Here is a 12,308-nt window from a genome sequence, read left to right on the forward strand (position 1 = left end):
TGACCTCTCCCAGTCTCAGTGAAGAAATCCAGTTGGGAATCATTAATCCAAAAACAGCTCTGCTGTAAAACCCAGATACTTTGGGCTTAAAGAGAAAAAAGAGTGATAGTCAGAAGTGAGCTACTTTTATGAGTATGGGGAAAAGAGGGGGACAAGCAACCCAAAAGAGTCAGAATCCTATGACTTTGTTGTAAAATGGAATTCAGTTTTAACATAGCAGCTGTTGGAATCCATGTGTGTGAAGGCATTTCATTATACAGAACAGTTGATAACATTCTTACGTATAAAATATTTCAGCTGGCGGGGGGGGGGGAGCAAAGTAGGATGCTTACATGGACCATCAAACCCTGCCAGTGAATTCCAAAACTGCTGAGAACAAAGCACACTTCACTGGGGACCTGCTGGTTGCTATCGTCGACTGAGCCACTTACAGTAGGAATCTAAATAAATATATGGAACTCGGCCGTTCCTTTCTGTGAAATGTCTTGGCTGCAGCGTGTGCAGGTCAATTTCGGCAGTGTGCTCCTGCTACCTTGCTGTTTCAGTAATGCAAAGCAACTGTAAATCTGCCCTAATTGGGTCAATGGCTGTTTTGCACCACTGGAGCAGCATAGAAAGGCCTGGGCATTCTCTAAATCCTGACCATACATCTACCACATCTTGACATGGTTCTTTTGGCTGCCAAGTGTTTAAACAGATAAATTCCTACCTCCCCCTCCCCCCCCGGGGTTGTTGCCTTTTTAAAGAAAAATGTACAATGGGTTAGTAAAATAGCAGCCATTTCTGTTTTTTTCAGTGCTGAATACTCCTCTCCTCTTGGCATCAGACCCTTTTTCAAAGCTATACATACATACCTATTCGACTTGATTGAAACAAAACTGCTCAGCTTGAACTTTCGGTTTCAAAGCTCTGCCTTGAATGGTGCATTGCTAGAAGGTAACTGCTTTCACTGTTTAGAGCTGATGATGAATAAGCTGCACCATTGTTCACTTTCATTATAAACACACACACAAAAGACCACATAGAACAGAGAAACAGTCTATTTTCTAACATCAAACAATGTGACTCAATACAAGATTGCCTAAATGTTTCACGAGGTATCAAAGCTAAAGTCAGCTTGTTAAGCTACTGATGGGTGAATAAAACATCATTTTCCTTTTCTAATTATCTGACAGGAGAGAGGTTTCTGGGCAATGTTTTCAGATGTATTTGTTATTTGCGGAACCATTTGTTTTCCTTTGGTTATGTACTCATCGGGGGCACAGTCCAACAAGATGGTCCCCAATTTCAATGAACAGGAGATGCACGGTGTTCAATTCAACAGCATTTGCATAGACAACGTGCTGCAGGATTTCTCAGTTGCTCATTCTATTCACACAAAGAATAAGAAGAGGCCTGCTGGATGAGACGAAATGCCCATCTAGTGTATGGTTACCAGGTTTTTTTCAATGAATCCGGGATATCAGGGGACACTTTTTTTGGGGGGGGGAGCTGAGTAGCAACAGGGAGTCAGTAGTGGGGATGGTGAGGCAAAAGACCCTAGGCCCAAGGACACATTCATATTGTATGAAGGTGCAAAGCCCTTCTTTCACACCCTGTGAAACATAAATGCGCAGAGTTTTTTTAAAAATTGGGCAACGGCGGGCCACCCACCCATGATTCCTGAGCCTTCCCTGATCTCCTTCCCCTTTTGTTTTGACAAATCAGAGGAGGCTTGGGAGTCACGGGCGGGTGGCCGTTGCCCAGGAGGCGCCAATCTGGAAGTGCAGTTAGCTCTGGCTGGCTTCAGGTACTGCTTGCTGCTTGCTGCTGTGGCACAGGTAAAATGGCGGGCACCATGGCAGTGAGCGGTGAGCAGCTCCTGAAGCCAGCCAGAACCAACTGTGCTACCAGGTTGGCTCCAGGCTGCTGAGTCTGCCGCTGCCACATTTCCTGGGGACAGATTTGCAAATCTGGGGACATTTTGGGGACGGAATTTGTCCAGGGACAGATATGCAAATCCAGGGACTGTCCCCGGAAACCGGGGACGTCTGGTAACTTTAATCTAGTACAGCATCGGTGACCAAACAGTTGCCCATGGGAAGCCCAAGAGCAGGAGACAAGTGTACCTGCATTCTCCCCACTTGTGATTCCTAGCAACTGGTCTTCAGAGGCAGGCTGCCTCTGATTCCCAAGGTAATAGGCAGCCACCATCCCTAGTAGTCACCGATAGCCTGATCCTCCATAAATTCATCTAAGCCCCATTTAAAGCCAGCCAATTGATGGCCATCATGGCATCTTGTAATTCTATAGTTTCCTTCTGCACTGTTTAAATACATATTTTCTTTTGTCTGTCCTGCTCTCCCAACACGCAGCCTCATTAGATGACCCCTGGCTTCTAATATTATATAAGAGGGAGAAAAACTTACCTATATCCACTTTTTCCACACCATACATAACGTTGGACACCTCTCTCATATCCCCACTTGCCCATCTTTTTTCCTAAACTAAAATGTCACAAATGGTGCAACCTTTCCCCACAGAGCAGCTGTTCCAGTGCCATAATGATTTTGCATGCCCTTTTCTGAACCTTTTCCAGCTCCACAGTATCCTTTTTAAGATGCAATGGTCAGGCCTGTACACAATATGCCAAGCGCACACCATAATTTGTATAATGGCATTATTATATTGGCAGTTTTATTTTTAATCCCTTTCCTAATGGTACCTAATATGGAATTCACCTTTTTCAAAGCTGCTGCACACTCAGTTGACATTTTCATTGAACCCATCATGACCCCAAGATTTCTTTTCTGGTCAGTCACTGCCTGTTCACACCCTGTAAATGTCCATGTTAAGATTTATTTATTTTTGTCCCAATGTGCATCACTCAGATTGCTTGCTTCACTTGCCGACACTGAATCTCATTTGCCATCTTGATGCCTATTTGCCCAGTTGGGAAAGATTCTTTCATGGCTCCTGGAAATATCTTTTTGTTCTTATCACCCTGAACAATTTATCAGTAATCATGGCCACTTCACTACTCACCCCCTAGCTCCAGAGCATTTATGAATAAGATAAATAGCACAGGCCCCAGTTCTGATCTTTGGGGGACTCCACTTCTTACATTCTTCTTTTGTGAGAACTGTCCATTTATTGTTATTATCCATTTCTTTCAACAGTTATTGTTCCATAAAAGGTGCCACCTTCTTACCTCATGACCGATTTTTAGTGCAACTGGTAAGTTTGGACCTGTCCATAGCTGTCAACTTTTCCCTTTTCTTGCGAGGAATCCTATTCGGAATAAGCGAATTTCCCTTAAAAAATGGGAAATGTTGACAGCTATGGACCTGTCTTGGCAAAAATCAAGTGAAGGCAATCTAAGTCATGTTTTGGTCTGCCATCTTGAATCAAAATGGCACCCTGCATCAAAACATCAATGAAGTCTGTCACCCCCACCCCATGAACCCTCATTTAATGTTTGGTGATGATATATTGAGAGGCAGCTAAAGCCATGCCCCAAAATGGGTGGTCACACCAAAGTCATCTAGATTCAAAATGGAACCTGGTACCCAAATGCCAAACATCCTTGCTTGTTGGTTCACATGATGGAAAGAGGCCTTGGTAACCCCTCCTCCCAAGGTAAGGAGTGTGACCTAGCTAAGCTTGGCAGGACACCTTACTCTATGGTCTTAACCCCTTCATGCATTAATTAGTCTTAAGCATGTTGGCTATATGATGCTGATTTATCCCATGATCTCAAGAGGTGGCTGAACCTATAGAAAGCAAACGAAAAAACCATTTCCCAAAATATATCGTAGAACCATACATGTCTGACACCTGACATCATGTATGGTGTCAGATGTGGGGCAGGTGGCTTTGGTTTCAGGGGAACAGCCTCATGGGGCAAATTGGGTCCCATGCTAGGTCTAATTTGTCCTCCGTTGGCTGGAGGTTCCCTACACTAAAGCATCACATGCAAGCCCTGACCAGGTTAGAACAGCATTCAGAATCATTTTCCCCTCCTACCTGGGAAGAAGCTTGTGTAACTACTAAGTAGATGAGTTATTTTTTCCCCTATTTAAAAGGAAGAAAGATGGCATTCCTCTTTAATTCTCTGTCTTTTATGTTGTACAAATAACTAGCATTTATGGGTTACCATGCTATTCAAAAAGGCTTCGTCTTCTACCATTCAGCTCTCATGCAAGCCATCTATTCTTCCCACCCTTGCTTTGGCACGCACATCCCTTCTTAGAAACGGTTTCTTAAATAAAGCACAATCCCTGGCAGACTGTTCAGGAATGACTCTTGTGAGAAAGGCTATGTGAAAAGATAATGTGTGAGTGGAAGCGGTATCTTTGTGGTGAATTCATCTGCTGAAACAACTTGATTAAATGCAGATTTTTATCAAAGTAATCCAAGACCTTGTTCTTAAACATCTATTATTCCATTCCATCACAGATGTGTGCATAATGGCTCTATTTTTCCCCCCAAGAAAGGTTACTCTATTCACAGCAAGATATATAGCTGAATACCCTTAATTAGGAGATGTGTCTTTTTTTAACGCCCACAATCACCTTTTCCACTCAGAGTGGGAATTGCCCTGTCTTGTAATGTGCGAATGACAGTCTAAAGAGAAGTTAACTTTAAACAAGGAGACAACGAAAATAAAATAAAATAAAAGTTCAGAAAAATAAAAGTTCTGGAGTTCCTTTTATCCTATGCCAATGTATAAATGCTTTGAATCAAAATTTTAGATCTTCATTGATTATATGCTATCTTTGTTATGCTTCCCCTGCCTTCCTTTTGTGTCCCTAAGTTCTAGGTTCTTAGATGTATGAATCACTTTACACACTGTAGCCACAACTACACCGTGGCCTGAAACACCTTATATCACTCCTTCATTTTCACCATTACTCCCAGTGACTTCCTCTTTACAGTAACACACCACCACCCACTCCCCAGCCTTTCTGTTAATTCCATACAATTACCCTTGTTGTGAGCCAAGAGGTTCTACTTGTACATTTGTACACTTACACACTCGGTCAGTAAGATGGGTGTCCACCAGGGAGTAGTCCTTCTCTATGGTTTCCCCTTGGCTGTTGACCCCCATTGAACATGTGCCAAATCTCTTTGAGGGTTTTTTCCTACAATCAAACGGTATATACATTTTATGAAATAAATAAAACAAATTTTTATGCTGCCAGCTTTTTCGAGGGCCTTGAAAACTTACTTTTTTTTTAACTGGCCTTCCAGACTTGATGTTCATTAGCTGGAAGACACTCTGCCACAATTATGTACTTTCTGATTATGTAAAAGTTTTACTATTACTATTACTATTATAATTTTATTTTGTACTATTTTAAAATTTTGAATTATTTTTATATTATATTTTTATTTTAAGATGCTTTTAACATGCACTTGCCTGGAAAAGCAGTGTTAAAATATCTTAAATAAAAATAATAAAGGGTGTCATTAAAGCATTCTGCATAAATAAATGAAGTGCCTGATTTTGTCAGTGGAATGTTATTGTGGATATGGTGCTGGCCGACTAACGGTGACACACTGTCGATGTGGCATCACAGCAAATAGACCCCACCCCAGAATCAGCTTCAGCTATGGCAAAGTTATTGCATATAATGGGTGGGGCTAGCTGACCAAATATTCTGGTTCCGTCAAAAGGCTGCTGTTCTCCAGGTGCAGCAGAAAAGGGTTGGGGAAGCTAAGGTTGGCACCCTTTTTAGCTTAGTGTGGCTTTCATTGACAATTACCCAGGAGTAACAATGGACAAGGTATTTATTTGAGGAACAATGAAAACAGATTGATATTTAATTGCAGTATGGAATGAATGTGATTAGAAGGAGTAATCTGTTAAACCCATTCCCACCCTGTCCATCTCCTCTACTCTCCACCCTCTTCCTCTTCCAACTCCCCTCTACTCTCCACCTGCTTTCTCTTGACAAAAAATCCTAACACCTCCCCAATTGTCATGCTATGCTCCTTTCAACTCTCTCTCCCACTTAGTATTCACCAGCCCAAGTAGTTTCCTTCCTCCTCTCCTCCAAAAACAAATTCCAAATGTGGTTCACCACAGAGCTGTATGAATGGCAGGCTTTATTATTTATTGTTAGATATGCCTAAAATGATGCGACGATCCCTATGAGAAGAGCATTAAAATAACTATTTTTATGTATATGAGACCTACAATTCACCTAATACAGCTAGTGCAATTTTATATACAAAAGGCTCGGAAAAGATGAAGTGCAAAACTATAGATCTTGACTAGCTCAAACACTGCAAGAAGCAAATTATTTTGCTTCAAATTATCTGCCTGCTATGCTATACTATCTGGCAGGCAGAACTTTCATGTGAGTTTTTAAATAAGAGAATCTGCTTCCCTTTATCTCAGACTATTATCTGTGGTGTATCTAGGGCACTAGTGACAATGGCAGATAAGCTTTACTGTAGTTACACTGAATTTATCAAACAAGACAAAGCCAATGTCTAGGGCTGCAATTTTTTTCCATGCTAAATTGCTCTTTTCACTGTAGAATCTTGCATAATTCATAGGACATTGTCCAAATCATAGAAATTTCACATCCCAATGTAAACATTTATTGTGACGGGGGAAAGGGTTTCTGACAATGTAAAAGGAATTTGTGACAGCTGTCAACAAGGCAGCACATATGATGTGTCAGACCTGCGAAAAGAATATTATTATTTTAAAAAGATAATGTGTTGTAACAAAGATGCTCCTTCAACTCCTCTGATAAGCCCCCTCACCTGTGTGCTTTTTAAGGGGTATGCTGAGACAAATATAATACCTACATATAAATTTGCTGAACACATTAAGAGTCTGAGTTACAACTGGCTATATACACTCAATAGACTATCACTTTGCAGATGACATAGTGAAAGCATGGGGTGTAGTCAGACCTTGCATGCGAAATGAAAATGCATTTGGATATCTGAAGAGAGCCTAGGCAAATTCATTGGATGATCTGAAGGGTGTGCTGATTACCTGGCTTGTGGGAGTAGCTGGGTGTAGGGATGCCAAAAAAGAATGTCAAAAACGCCAGATTGATCAGCTCTAGTGCTTTATTAAAGAAAGGTGCAGTTTTACAGCAAATCACCTTGCTAGGTCTCCCAGCCTTTACAGACATGGAACAGACACCGCAGCAAGGAGATGGCTTGTCCACATCCAAGCAAACATCCATACATTATTTTTGCACAAAGCAGCATACGTCACTTTGGCCAGGACTTCCCATCACTTCACCTGACCAGGTGAGGACATAGGTGGCAAATACCCAAACTTGCAGATAGTTCCCCTTTCTGGGCCCAGAACCCAGCACCTGAAGCTAAGGATAACATCAAAGGTAGCTAATTAGTTTATATCAAAGCGAGTGAATATAAACATATATGAGCTCATTGCTTCCTACCAATTAATTGTGGGGTCATCTTGACTACCAAGACGGCGTCTGCAGAGCTTCCAAAACAGTTCACCTTTGGTTCAGCACAACAGGGGGCAGTAGCAGTGTATGTGATGGAGTGGAGCCAACACTGGCATCCCTGAAGTTTATCTGGATGGGGCAGGGTGGCAGCAAGATTGTGACTGCATGGGGGCACTGGGGTGAGTGTTAGGTTGGCTCAACCAGCGCACCTGCACAGCCCCAAATTTGCCACTCTGGCCCACCCCAGCCCTATCCAAGTAAGCTGATGTTGAGAGGGCAGCTCTGCCCCAGCACATGGATCACTCCAGTCCTGGAGAGGGAACATCACACAACTCAAATATGTAAAGTAAGTTCTTGTAGCTTTGGATGCCATTCTTTTCTCTCAAAAATGTTTACTTATATTGGACAGAAAGCAATCTTTGAATCAGACTGAGAAAGGCCCTCAGGGTCTCAGATTCTCCATCATCTTAGACTTTCTAGCAGCCTTAAAGTAGTGGGACATGGCGAGCTGGTTTCATAATGTAACATTAAGACAAACTAATTAATAATGCAAACCAATGCATATTTACCTGTAGATAAACTGTGAGTCTAGTCCCCCTGTCCACAATGTACAAACACTGAACATCTGAAAAGCTCTTATGTCAATTGAGCAAAAATGTTTATATATCTAGACCTAAATCTCCTCAATATCTGAGTGATTTACCCATGCTGAAGATATACGTTCTAAGTAGAAAGCTTGGCTCCCAGGCCCAGCACTGCTCTTTCTCTGTCCCTAGCTGTAAGTGCGAAAAGAGTATTCCATAAAACTGAAGCCCAGCATATTCCTAAGAGCAGAAGAAAAGCCCTGCTGGATCAAGTCGAAAGCCCATATAGTCCAGCATCTTCTCACATTTGGCCAACCAGAGGCCAGTGAGAAGCCTCAACCATGACCTGAGTACAAATGGGAAGCAATTCCCTGATTGTAAAAGGGAAGCATCTAAATATAGCAAAGGAAGTGGCTATAAAGCTTACGGACACCTTCTTTATAGAACTCCAGGAATTACTGTTGAATCTAAAATGCAGATTTTAGGTCTACCCTGACGTCACATCTGCTTTCAGCGACGACCACATGTAACACATTGTTCCCCATAAGGAAACTCCAATGTGTGAGCTCCTGCTCATGTGTAGGTCTCCCTGCAGTTGGGACACCACCAGCACAACCAGGTGCCCCAGCTGCACAGGAACAGGAGATCACATAATCAGGTCTCCATACAGCAACCAGGTGCAATATGCAGTTGTTGCAAGAAGACAGCATTATGTGGGCAGCCATCTTTTTCTCCATGCATTTCCTCAGGAAGAGTTTGAACGAGGGTCAAGCCTCGCATGTACACTGGTGGCCTCCATCCAGTGCTCTCCTGCACTCCCACTCTACACCACTTCAGCCCCACCCAGGTAAACAGGAGTGATGCCAGTGTTAGGCGGGCAGCTCTGCAACCCCATTGCACCACATGCATAGCTACAGTCAGGTGTGTTCAGTCTGGACCCAAATATAGGGGCATAACACTTGGCGCTCAGTATAACTTGCGGCTAACTTGACAAAAGGACCACAGCTTTCCACTTCCGTAGCTAGAACCCAAAGGTGCCAGATAAAGCTTCAAAGCAAAGTGATATTTTGGAAGGTTATTTTCTCACACTTTGGGGATTAATTTGGAGCAAGAGAATTCCAGGCGCATGTTGTTCATGCAATAGCATTTAGAAAGGGCCAGAGCAACTCTCAATTGCGTCAAAATTGGTCAAAGTACAGTCAGCTACCTTGTGAGCTTTTATCTGCCTCGGGTAATGTCAGGCTGATCGACTGCTGTGTGCATTTTGTAGCCTTGATTGCTGCTGAGAGAAAACTTTGCAGAAGTTCAAAACAAAACTTTTTTATTTTTTAAAAAAATAAGGAAAAGAAAGAAAGCTTAAAACAAAAACCTTAACATTTTTAAGTGGGGGCAGATTCTGATTTTATGAGGTGGAGATGGGAAAAATTGAGTTTAAGAAGATCCTGTACAATTTTATAGCTGGAAGCTCTGATTCGTATCCAATAGTGGCTTACCTATCAAGTCATGTTAGGGCATCTCTTTTTATGTCATTCTTTGCTATACATGTAAGCCCCTAGCTACTCCAAAAAGCTGCTCTAGAGGATGGGGAGACCCTCCAGAACAGAATGGGCGTTGCTCAGCTAAAGCTCTTTTTGCCAAGGCAAAGACACTCTATGAACCTATGTACAGTGGTACCTCGGGTTACATACGCTTCAGGTTACATACGCTTCAGGATACAGACTCCGCTAACCCAGAAATAGTACCTCAGGTTAAGAACTTTGCTTCAGGATGAGAACACAAATCGTGCTCTGGCAGCGCGGCAGCAGCAGAAGGCCCCATTAGCTTAAGCGGTGCTTCAGGTTAAGAACAATTTCAGGTTAAGAATGGACCTCCGGAACGAATTAAGTACTTAACCCGAGGTACCACTGTAGAGCTCTTCCAGCTCAGGGGGAGCCCCAATTGGGCTAAGGGGCATGGCCACAGCACAGAGTGTTGGCGGTGTGACTAGGCCACACAACCTCATGGAAACCTCCACACATTATTTCAAAACATGGGGTGATCCTCCAAGCCTCTCCATTAATTTCAGAACACTCAGGTTTGGGATGGGGTTTCAAAAAGCAGGTGTGACGTAATTAGAAAGAGAACCACCGTCGCTGGTTATGTATGCCATTCACAAGACCTTGAGATAATTCCTGCCACTCTGCAACTGACTGGAACTAATGACTGGCACAGATGATACCTGCCCCAGCAGTAGCCCATCCCTGGAGACACCATTCATAATGGCTTCCCTTTCAGTTGATGAGGCAGTGCTGTGTGCCAGATTACTTAGGATTCAATTCTTGCTATACAGATATGTTTGCCATTCCCCCATTCCAAAGCAGTGTTTTTAATTAACTTGCTGAAAGTTGGTGCTAATGAAAATTGACAGGGAGAGAGATTTATTCCAGACACAGGATGGGTACGTTGAGTTCTAATCTCAACTCTGATATTGACTTCATTTCAACTCATTTAGCCCAAGGTGGATAAAAATCACTTGGGTTTCTTGGTTAATTGATTTTTGAAGAAAAATTAATCCGATTTTAAAAAATTGCTTAACTTCAGTTATAATGTGTCTTGCAAGTAACTTGTTTTAAATGCATATCGAAATGTGATATAAACAAAACATATTCAAGTCTACATGCCTGACCTCTTCAACTGAATCCATGAAGTTCTATCAAATGCAATGTCTTAATCCACACATATTCCCAAACCATGAGTAAGGAAGCTTAACTACTGTTTCCCCTTCATGGATCACTGCCTTGTCGTGGTGAAGGGGCTTGAATAACTCAAAGAAGCTATGAGCTATGCTGTGCAGGGTCACCCAAGACGGACAGGTCATAGTGGAGAGTTTTGACCAAACGTGATCCACCTGGAGAAGGAACTGGCAAACCACTCCAATATTTTGCCAAGAAAACTCCATGGACATGAAAAAGGAGAAGCTTTGAGAAGAATGAGAGTTTCCAAGGCATGCTCTGGTTCATGGGGTCATGGAGAGTTGAACACGACTAAGACGACTAAACAACAACAGCAACAAACTACTGTTTGTGCAGAAGTGACTATTCCAGTGGGGTATTTCCACACTATCACCCTCCTGATAGTGGCATTGCTGTTGCTTACCAGGATAATGAGGGGGCAGAATAGAGTATGATGAAGTTGAGACTGTGTGGATGCCCTGGCAGGGCCAATCCAGCACTGTTCCCAGTGCATCCACATAGTCCTGGTCTCACCACCATTCTGCTCCTCCACAGTCCCTCTAAGCTGGCTAGACATACCATGCCAGCCACTCCTGTTTGGTGAGATTCTGAACTGATAAACCATGACGTGATCAGCCAGCAAATCATTATTGAAAATCAAGGTTTGAAATGCATCTGCAAGCCATGGTTTGTACTAACTATGGCTCCATCTGTGCTATACCTGTAAAGCAGTATCATATCACTTCAACAGTCATGGCTTTCCCCACAGTATCCTGGTAAGTGTAGTTTAAGGGAGCTAAGACCTGTTAGGATACACACACTCTCATAGGGCTACATTTCTAGAGTTCCCTGGGAATAGGGATTGACGGTTAAATGTATAATGTAGGTGGGGCCTGCAATTTGGCAGAATGATTGACATCTATTAATATCAGATCTTGCTCCTTCTTTAGAGACTGGAGTGCTGAGTAATCAGAAAATCAAAACACAACAACAGTTCTAAATCATAGCTTACATGATTGTTTGGAAGGTCAAAACTGATTGTTTGGAAGGTCAAAACTAAACTATGGTTAGGCATGAATGATGGGTTTAGCATTGGGTCTGAATTATACTACTAAGCTAAAGACTGCTTGTCTTTGTAAAAGCAGGTAAAGAAACAAAAATGTATGGTTCCTTGAAATGAGCATTATCACACAATAGAATGTTTTTTGTTTTTTTATTGACAATGAATTATTACATTTATTATCGGCATCCATATTAATATTTAGCAAACATTGCCTCCAGTTCCTCCAGCACCTTCCCTTCCTCATCCCTGGTGATTCCCAATCCATGTTTGAAATGCACTTCTTTTTTATTTGAGATTCATGACTACTCAAAAGTCTCATTGAGGCCAACAGGACTTACTCCCAGGTATGTGGATATAGACTTCAATCTAAGATTATCATCAATTTGTTTTTACTGTTTGATTTTATTGGTATTTTAATGAATATTTTATATATTATATTGAAACCTACTTAGAGGTTTCTGTCACTGAAGCAGTTATATGAATCTTCTAAAATAATAAATCAATGAATCATATCTATAGCACT

The 12,308-nt window shown here is 42.1% G+C and overlaps 1 long non-coding RNA gene across 1 annotated transcript in view; it reads left to right on the plus strand.

Annotated features, from left to right (window-relative positions):
• Positions 1-310: 310 nt before the first annotated feature.
• LOC309348487 overlaps positions 311-12,308 on the plus strand; it is a 71,505-nt gene continuing 59,507 nt past the window's right edge. The window contains exon 1 of the long non-coding RNA XR_014159415.1: positions 311-432. This is a non-coding gene — a long non-coding RNA (uncharacterized lncRNA). The remainder of the gene's footprint in view (positions 433-12,308) is intronic.

Source organism: Podarcis erhardii (genome assembly GCF_964252035.2).
Source record: "Podarcis erhardii genome assembly, chromosome: 8".
Lineage (NCBI taxonomy): Eukaryota > Metazoa > Chordata > Lepidosauria > Squamata > Lacertidae > Podarcis > Podarcis erhardii.